Genomic DNA, 10,227 nt, shown 5'->3' on the forward strand with positions numbered 1-10,227 from the left:
AAAGGGGAACACACCTATTATTTCTATGAATCTTGATTTGAAGCTTTCGTGACTGCAGGAATCCACACTCTTTGGTTCTTTCGGTAAAGTCACGTAGGTATAAAATACAATAAAATACCTACGGGACTTTACCGAGAGAACCAAAGAGTATAGGTTTTATGAAACAAACTCGTTGCACCATTGGAACCTCATTTGCCAGTAAAAAATATGATAATTGTTTTTTTACCCTTTTATCTGGCAACAAAACTGACACCTTTTTTTACAAGGAGTCATGTTTGCATAGACCACAATACCTGCAGTCATAATGCAAACAAAAAACACAACTCTGATAATGTATGCACTGTCCTTGAAGTTGATTGGTCCACACCCGAGACAGCTTTCCTTAGAGCCTAGTCTCACATGGTGTTGGACCAAATGACGCTAAAAGGCGCACAACTCAAAGACAATGCACCATCAGAGTATACATGATCAGAGTTATGTTTTTTGTTTGCATTATGACTGCAGGTATTGTGGTCTATGCAAACATGACTCCTTGAAAAAAAGGTGTCAGTTTTGTTGCCAGATAAAAGGGTAAAAAAACAATTATCATATTTTTTACTGGCAAATGAGGTTCCAAAGGTGTAAATGCTAACCCCGAGCTCTCATACTCTGATGGTGCATTGTCTTTGAGTTGTGCGCCTTTTGGCGTCATCTGGTCCAACACCATGTGAGACTAGGCTCTAAGGAAGGCTGTCTCGGGTGTGGACCAATCAACTTCAAGGACAGTGCATACATTATCAGAGTTATGTTTTTTGTTTGCATTACGACTGCAGGTATTGTGGTCTATGCAAACATGACTCCTTGCAAAAAAAAGTGTCAGTTTTGTTGCCAGATAAAAGGTTAAAAAAACAATTATCAAACTCGTTGCACTTACGTGCCCGTGCATCATATGTGTTTCGATGATTTACCTTCCAACAAAATGTGGCCGTGCCTCGCACCCCCAGCAAGGGCATATCGCACCAGCAGGCTGTGCATGCACCCCAGGTCTAGAACCGCTGCTCTAAACCGATCGCCCTGCGTGCACGCTGCATGCGCGCAAAACAGAATTGCGGCGGTGACGCTGCAGAACGATATGGAAACTGACAGGCAAAGTGACGCACTCGGGATAATTGATAGGTACATCTACGACGATCCTCCAGGGATGACGACCTCGCGGGATGCCTCGCCACTTCCCGTAACCCCCCTCTCCTCCAGACACCCAGCGCGAGAAGGAGGAGGGACTGGGGGGGGGGGGGAAGAAGAGGGGGCGGGGCTGGGGGGGGGTGATGGAGGGGACAGAGCCACCCGCCCGGCGCCGCGGCCCCGAGGTGTGCCAGGTGTCTGCAGGTGCCGCTAATTCCACCTGCTGCGGGCCCTGCTAATGACCCCACGTGTTGCGTCGCGGTGCCGCTAATGGCCGTACGGGCGGGCGCGGGGAGGCGAGGGCGCGCGTCATTTTCCAGCTGATTAGCGCCACGGGGACCTCGCTGATTGAATCTCCGAGCGCATCCCTTCTCGTCCCAGGTGCCCGGTTGTTCCTCCTCCTCCTCCTCCCCCCGCAATCTGCGCTGTGGATTAAACACTCGGGTACACAAGACGGCCGCCTGTCTCTCCTGTTCTCTCCTGTTCTCTCGCTCTCTCCATCATCCCCTCTCTCGTTCTCCCTTTCCGTTCCTCCTTCGCTCGCTCTCCTGAACTCTCTCCCAAACCTCGTTATTATTTCTAGATTTGAAGCTTTCGTGACTGCAAGGATTCATATTCTTAGGTTTTTTTCGGTAAGGTCACGTAGGTAAAAAATTTTAATTAATAAAAGTAAAATAAAAATGAAATACAAATCACGACGTTTCGGAGGCAACACAAGCTTCCGTCTTCAGGTGGAACCGTCACAGCACGATAGCTGTATCAAGTGAGAGAAATTCCAAGAAAACAGTCCTTGTATATATACTGGTTGAGGGTGGGAGGAGCCAAGGTAGGCCCTGAATATAATTGTTGTGAGGTTCGGTGCGGCTGAAGCACTCTGTTACTCCATCGCTCTCCTTCGTTCGCTCTTTCTCACCTCTCTCCATCCCTCGCTCTCCCCCTCTCTCCATCGCCCCATCCCCACTGCCCCTCTCACGCAGATTCACGCTGCGCGTCGGGCTCTCCCTCCACTCAATTACGGCGCCTCTTCTCGTGCCTCTTAGATTCGGGCAGATAGTCGCACTTGAGTTGCCCGACCACGGCTAATTAGAATAACCCTTTTATAAACCCGGTGCAGATTCATTAAATCAATTTAAATACTGTTTCCCTTCAGAGCTCCTTTTCTGATTATCTATAATCATGCGGAATTTTATATCGGAGTTTCATTAAAATCCAAATCCAATAAATCCACTGTGCCCAATCTCATCAGCTTTAACCGGAGAATCTTTATATTGATCCATCGGCCACTGGAGTAATGCTCTCCTTTCAAATCCTCTTCATTGATTCCATTTGCTCCTCTGATCCCAGACTATCGTTTTGGACTTTAGAGGCCGCTGCGAGCACCCGCCCGGAATTTGTAAGATTAGGAATAATCCCGAGTCGGTTTACGGCTTTATCATTACAGGCGAGATGCCGCGTGCGACGCTGCCGCGTGGCAAACTCGACGAGGGCTTCTCCCCTCGCTGGCGGCGACCACGGCGAGGAGCCGAGCTCGTCACCGGCATCGTCTTCATCGGCCATCCACTGCTGAGCACGTTTCTTTCTTACAAAACCCTGACATCTTCTGGGTTCTTTCGGTAAAGTCACGTAGAAGGGAAATAATACAATAATAAAAAATAAAACATAATAAAATAATTCTCACGACGTTTCGGCCACAACGCAAGCAGCCGTCCTCAGGTGAAGAACAGGTCTGTCGGAAAGACAGCGTCTGAATGAAACACCACTAGGCTTGGAGCGTATATTTAAGCTGAGTTGGAGGGGGAAGAACGCCTTGACAAAAGAATTTGCAATAAAACCCTGACATCTTATCGGGCCCTCCCTGGTGTTAAGAGCAGTCTCCAACTCTTATCCACTCCGTAACCCTGGCCGCCCTTTGTATGTGCGGTGAAGAAGGGCGATTGCCCGAAACGTTGCCTGTTATATATATTTCTTTGCAATGTATGTCATTGACGGACGTAGTGTTGGGTTTTGTCTGTGCTATTATTCGTCACCTTCTGAAGCTTCACTCGGATATGTCTTCTCTCACAAACCCACGTGGCTCCCCGCAACACGAGATCCTTCCGTCGCGCAGTCTCCACGGACTAGCGCGGTGGCAGGACCACAACAACCGATGCGGCGGCACCGTACGCGTGATCATTACATTTTCTATTTCAGAGGTTTCTTCAGGAGCCTTTCGCCGAGCCTCACGGCACGTTTCCACGAGGTGTCCTGCCCGCACTTCCGGTTAGCACCGTTGGCTACGTGGTTTGCGAAATAAGTTCAACATGCGTACATTGAGGTGTCTGGCCGATTCCAATCACGGGTTGGTGTTTTTCAATGACCCATGGCCCCGTCGCTCCCGTCCCGTAACTTTATCCAATCTCTGTTTGTCTACTCTGCCGCACCTTCGACTGCGATGGTGCGTGGGTTCATGGCCACCCGCAGAGCAGATAGTTCGCTTGGCAGTGTCACCTGGAGTCGCCACGCCAGGGGTGGCCAGAGCCCCAACTACTACCGCGGTGCCTTTGATGGGATCGCCTCTGTAGAGATATTCGCGAGCGGCGGGGTTTAATTTGGGTGGAGGGTGTTGGGGGGGAGGGGTAGGGAGCGGTGGTGCAGTGGTTAGCACACTGAGCTACGGATCCGGCCACGGGTAACACCAGTGATGAGTGATACCTGAACCATTTCGGCGACCCTCACCAAATACTGCACACTGACCAGCCTGGTGAAGTACGGTCAAACAAATCCCATAACCGACACCACGTGGGGATGTCTTCATCCGGCTGTGAATTGGCAGAAGGCTGCACGTTAATATGGTTGTTGTTGTTATTATTATTGGGTCACTTGTATTGTGCCATGAAAGTTGAATCCGTATTGGGTGCTCCCGGTGTCTGCTGCGAGGCGAGGTGGCAGCAAGGTCTGTGCACGGGAGATAGAGCGTTGCTCCGTCGCGCGCGAATGTGTATCCACCCACTTGTAGAATAAACATTCATCGTTAATTGGCTAAAAGAGCTTCAGATAAAAACCCAATGCAGCAGCAGGACCCTCCTGAGAAAGAATCCCACGACTCACGGTGCCTCTCCTGACAAAAAAAAACTAAACACGAATTCAATAAATAATCACGAGGCTGCTGAGAGGTCCGACCGTGACGCACAGCTGCCCGACGCGATCCCAGGATGCAACGCGTGTTGTTTGGCACGATGCCCGACGTTTCGCTCCGTGTGCTGGGAGCTTCGTCAGGAAATTAATTGTCCCCTAGAAACACCAATTCAGGATGCGCTGCAGTGCAAACCTGTCTCTCCACACGCCATGAAACGCGTTCTATTATTTGTATTCCGTCAGCCACGTGGCTTTCCAGATCATCGCTGCAGAGCTCCGCGTGTCTGAGCGCAGCAGACCCTGGCTCGGCCTCGACCTTCCTGGGTCTCATCACAACTGTCGGGCCGAACGCCGCGCGGTATAACGAGGAAAGAGCCGCGCAGCGCAACCAGCTTGCCCTGCGCAGTCGTAGCACCACCAGGAACAGCAACAACAGACAACAGCAACACCAATAACAGCAACAACAACAGCAGTAGCCAACAAAACGTTGTTGCTAGCGGACACGGCGACTCGGCACGAAGACGTTTCGCGTCGATAAGGGCGGATGAACGGCGCTGGCTCACGAGGAGTCGGAAGGATTACGGGGCCAGAGATGGTCGGCGGCGGGAGACAAAGACGGGGATACAGGGGGGAGACGGCGGGAGACAGGGGGAGTTATGGTGAGACGGTGGAAGTGGCGGGGAGACGAGGGGAGACAGGGCCAGAGAGGGGGAGGCAGGGCAAGAGACACCGGCTTTGACGAGACCGAGTCGGGAACGGCGGCGGCCGTGGGAGAGGCGCCTCCGAACCCGCGCGGGGCGCTCGCCGAGTCGCGCGGAGCCACCAGCGGAGCGCGACCGGCTGCACGTCGCTCCGACGGAGAAGTTGGGGAAAGTCGATGAGAGAGACAAGAGAAAGGAGGAATCCCGGGAGCAAGGTTCAGCAGGTGGGACGACTCATGAGAACAATCCAGAAAGGGCAAAATTCTTGTGGATTTGAGCGAGTGGCGAAACTTGTAGTGTCAGGTCAGGGGGTGCGGCAGTCGGTCAGATGGGGCCCCAAAACTGTTGGGAAACAAATCTCGTGGTGGTGGTCCAGGGGGCCACAACTCGTAGCTTTGGCCACCGGGGGGTGAGCGGGGGGGGGGTAGGGTGGATAAGGCACCCCATGCCCCCCACGCTAGTTACGCTGCTGGATTGAGCTCATTCTCAGAAATGACATCTCGATGACGGAATATTTGCAAGGCAGGAGGACGTTGGAAAAGAGGCGAGACAAGGACGGTGCCGCTGGACGCGTTGCGGGAGGAGGGGTGGAGTCGGACTCTCGAGCGAAGAAGTGCAGACGACAGCTCCGGCTGGGACAGGGTGGAGGAGGAGGGAGCTTGAGCCATGGAGCTGCCACTTGGGCACAGCACAAACCAAGACTGTACAATCTTGATTTGAAGCTTTCGTGACTGCAGGAATCCATACTCTTTGGTTCTATCGGTAAAGTCACGTGAGTAGAAAAAAATATATATTATTTTTTGTTTTATTTTATTTTTCTACCTACGTGACTTTACCGAAATAACAAAAGAGTATGAAGACTGTACAGTACTTCTGTGTGCACGCGTCTGATGCTCGCGTCTCCACCGGCTCTGGAGGTGGTGCCGCGCGCGATGACACGCGAGAGAGAGAGTGGAGAGGGAGAGTGGAGAGGGAGTGGAGAGACTTTTGACTTTTAAACAACTTTTATTGCCGCCGCCAGCAGCAACAGCACTGAATGCGATTCTGATATGAAATTCACAGTCACCTGCAAACAAATGAAACAAACGCTGTAAATCCACGCACTGTGGCGCTAAATGCACCGCGCACAACACGAAAGAAAAGTCACGTGGTGGTGGTTGTGGTGGTCATCGCGCACGCCACGGAAACGAGCGAGCGCTTCAGAAGGTGAACACGTGGGTGCCGTCCACGCTGGTACAGAGGGCTTGTTCGGCTCCCCAGCGTTCGAAGAAGACGTGCACATCACCGACATGTGTGTGGTACGCGTGCTCCAGCCGGAGCCGCGCCTTAAAGAGAGAGCAGAGAGTGGCAGCTGGAGTGTTGCCGTTGTTGTGGTCGCGGTAGAATTCTGCCAAACGTGGTGCATAATGACCGCGAGCTGTGCGTGTTTCCGTGTTTCCCCGCTCGGTTTTTTTTGTTGGCTTTTAATTTTTTATTTATTTCAGACGGCCGCACTGAGCCCGGCGCTTTTGTTAATTGGACCCGCCCGGCGACCCCGGGCTGGGGAGGATGGTGTCTGGATAAGCCAGCTAATTGGATCCGATGCTTCCTTTGTGAAAGTCTCTGGTCCGTGACAGGATCAGGCCTTGCGAGTTTCATCCGTTATTTATTTGGTGTTGGTTTTTTTTTGTTACATCGCAAAATTGTACGCATCTTAACCTTTCTGGGGGTATCCAGGTCAGGTCTTATCTCGTCTCGAGCGTTGTTGTCATTCAGAGTGGAACGCTTTGTTCTGCGTGCTCACAGTAGGCGCATCGCTTTATATTTTGGTTGGATTGTCACTGCAAAGGCTGTCGCCAGTTATCCCAGAAATGTATTTTCGTTAAAATTGTTATTTATTTTAAATTGCATTTGCGAATATGTCTTATTGAAATATTATATGGAAGGCGTCCGATAGGACGCAGTGGATTAACCATGGATGATGATTATAATTATTTCTGATAGGTATGAATCTCTATCTAGACCAGCACAAGCCTCCCGTAAGTCACGTGACTTCCCTCTGGCCACTCCCACTCTGAATGCCCTCCCCTGCCCCGCCCACTGTGAGAACAGACGCTGCTCCCGTTGCTGTCTCCACTCCTCTTCGCGTGGTACAGGTTGTACGCAATGCCATATGCTCATAATAATAATAATAATTATACAATTAACATTTATTTATCACGTAAAGAGTTAATTAATGCCATTATTCCGTATGAATTGTGACGGAATTATGCTCTGTTTCGCGTTCTGTCGCCTCAATTGAGTAAAGTCACGAACTGTTCATGGCAAATGTCGTCCCATGAGTCTCTGTTGAACTGGCCGCGGGGTAGACAGTCCACCCTGTACCAGCAACACCAACAGAGCTTACGTAGTGGAGCTGCAGTCTGGCGCAGTGATCACTCTTGCGCCTCACAGCAAGAAGGACCTGGGTTCCATTCCCGACACGGGCGCCTTTTCTCGGTGGAGTTTGCACTTTCTCTGGGTTGTCCGGTTTCCTCCCACTGCTAACACGCACACACACACACAGCACGCGTGGAATGACGGGTATTTTTTTCGAACGCCGCGGTGCTTACAAAATACCTCCATTTGCTCGTTTGGTCTTACAAAAGACAAAGATCCCCCCCCCCGTATAGCCGCCTCAACAGACTGTTGGGGCAAGTGCTGTTAGCGAGCACCTATTGAAGGCCGAAACGGCACACGAGGGGGTGGGTGGCCAGCACCACGCCCGGCCGCCTTTGTCTCCCCAGTGGCGATGTTTACACACCGCACCACGAACTCATTTGAAGCCGAGTCAACCTAGGGGAAGCCCAGGACCGGTTCAGATAATCATCACTGGTGTTGGTGGCCGTGAGCGGGATTTGAACTCGGGTCAACGGGTTTGTAACGCAGCGCACGAACCACTACACCCCCCCCCCCCCCCACCACTATTTGTGATGAATTGCAGCAGCAGCATCGCCTCCTGCGATGAGCGTGACAAGACCCCTCCGGCAAACGAGTCATGTGACTCGGTGAGGTTTTCCCGGACAAACAAGCGGAATGAATGAATGCAATAACAACAACAACAGCGGCAACATCAGCAATATTCACAACAGCGATGTCATCGAGAGCGTTGTGCGCGGATGACTCTCGATCATCGGTGCTCGCTGTGATTTCGGGCTCTCGATCGATCATTGGTGCTCGCTGTGATTTCGGGCTCTGATCGATCATCGGTGCTCGCTGTGATTTCGGGCTCTAATCGATCATCAGTGCTCGCTGTGATTTCGGGCTCTGATCGATCATCGGTGCTCGCTGTGATTTCGGGCTCTTGATCGATCATCGGTGCTCGCTGTGATTTCGGGCTCTGATCGATCATCGGTGCTCGCTGTGATTTCGGGCTCTGATCGATCATCGGTGCTCGCTGTGATTTCGGGCTCTGATCGATCATCGGTGCTCGCTGTGATTTCGGGCTCTGATCGATCATCAGTGCTCGCTGTGATTTCGGGCTATGATCGATCATCAGTGCTCGCTGTGATTTCGGGCTCTGATCGATCATCGGTGCTCGCTGCTGCCGCTGCCCCGCCAGCAGGTGGGGTGGTTGCCTGCCCGGGGAGCCCCGGGGCAGTCGGCCACGTGACCCCTGGGCAGTCGGCCACGTGACCCCGGGGCTCACTCCGTGCCCGGCGCGAGGGAGGCCCCTGGCAGAGGCGCCTCGACGCCCCCGTGAACAGCGGGGAGCACACAGCGGGCACCTCGAGACCGAGAGGCATGGAGAGAGATAGCAGGTGGCAGATAGAGATGCAGACACCGGAGATAGATAGCAGAGATTGATACCAGAGATAGATGCAGATACCAGAGATATTTACAGATACCAGAGATTGATACTATAGATAGATAGATACAGATACCAGAGATACATACCAGGGATAGATACCAGATAGACACCAGATACCAGAGATATATACAGATACCAGAGATATATACCGGATAGACACCAGATACCATAGATATATACAGATACCAGAGATAAATAGCAGAGATATATTGTTGTATCCTAAGCCTTCTTCCATCATTGATATATAATGAATGAAAACACACCAAAGCGCAGCAAACTGCAAAACACCAGGTGTTGTAGTAATGAACGGGAGGAGGGCTAGGATGGCAGAATTGCAGCCTTGCTTCAAGGAGAGATAAGGGCAGTGTCGACTCGAAGCAGAGGCGCCTTTGTCTGGATCACGGCCACAGAAGGCCGGGGGGGTCATCACTGATTGTGTGTTAGGGATTTCGAGCTAATTGGAACACGTGCACACAGAGAGGAGAAACACGCCTTGTTCTCTGCAGCTGAGGGAGCCAAGATAAACTCAGCTCAAGGTTGTGTACACAGGAGAGGGGGCTGATTAACAACCACTGCACGTCTGAACGTGAGGGGGGCCTTGTCCTGGAATTAATCACCCTCCCAGAGAAGAAGGTTGGATGACCACAGTGAGACGAGAATAGGGTGTTGTGTTACTCTCAAGGTTGCAGGCTCAGCTGAACAGCGAGGCTGCGGGGGGCACCAGAAGTTCATGTTTGCCTAGTTAAGTCAAAAAGCTCAATTATTCTGTATTGCTATTAAAGTCACGTTAAAGTCGGAATTTAACAACAGGGTAGGCTCGACCCGAAGCATAACGGGATGAATCACCACCAGGTCGAAATAAAATACATAATAAAAGAGCGATGTTAAATCCAGGGTCGGAGAGAAAGGGAGATCCCGGCCGTCTTTGTATCCCCGCAGCGCGGGATATGAGTGTGTATACGCTCGGGGAAACACCTCCACTTGAGTCAAGCACCACGATGGGAAATGACAGACCTTAGGTTAAATACAGAATCATAACTGGGAAATGGTAAGGGACAAATGTTAAAACTTTTAATCATTTCTTCATGCGTCAGCGAGGGTCGGGGGGAGTGTGCCCCTCCCTCCAGGTGGTGCAACACGGACAAAGATGCCTGTGAGACGGTTTGTAACGTCTGTGTTTTGGTTCATGAAGAAGGCCAACCAAGAGATAAATCGCACCCAGACAGAGAGACGACCTCGAGGCAATTTGTAACACCTGACTGTTTGCTCGTGGATTTTATGGAGGGAATATGACAACGGAATATGCCGTGGGTGATGCACACAAGGACACACGGACGTACGGACACACACATGAACACACCTACACACGGACAGATCCTGACACAGTAAATCAAAAGAAAACCCCGCCTTGTGGGCAGGACC

Source organism: Lampetra planeri, chromosome 18, assembly GCF_965212315.1.
Source record: "Lampetra planeri chromosome 18, kcLamPlan1.2.h2, whole genome shotgun sequence".
NCBI classification, from domain to species: Eukaryota; Metazoa; Chordata; class Hyperoartia; order Petromyzontiformes; family Petromyzontidae; genus Lampetra; species Lampetra planeri.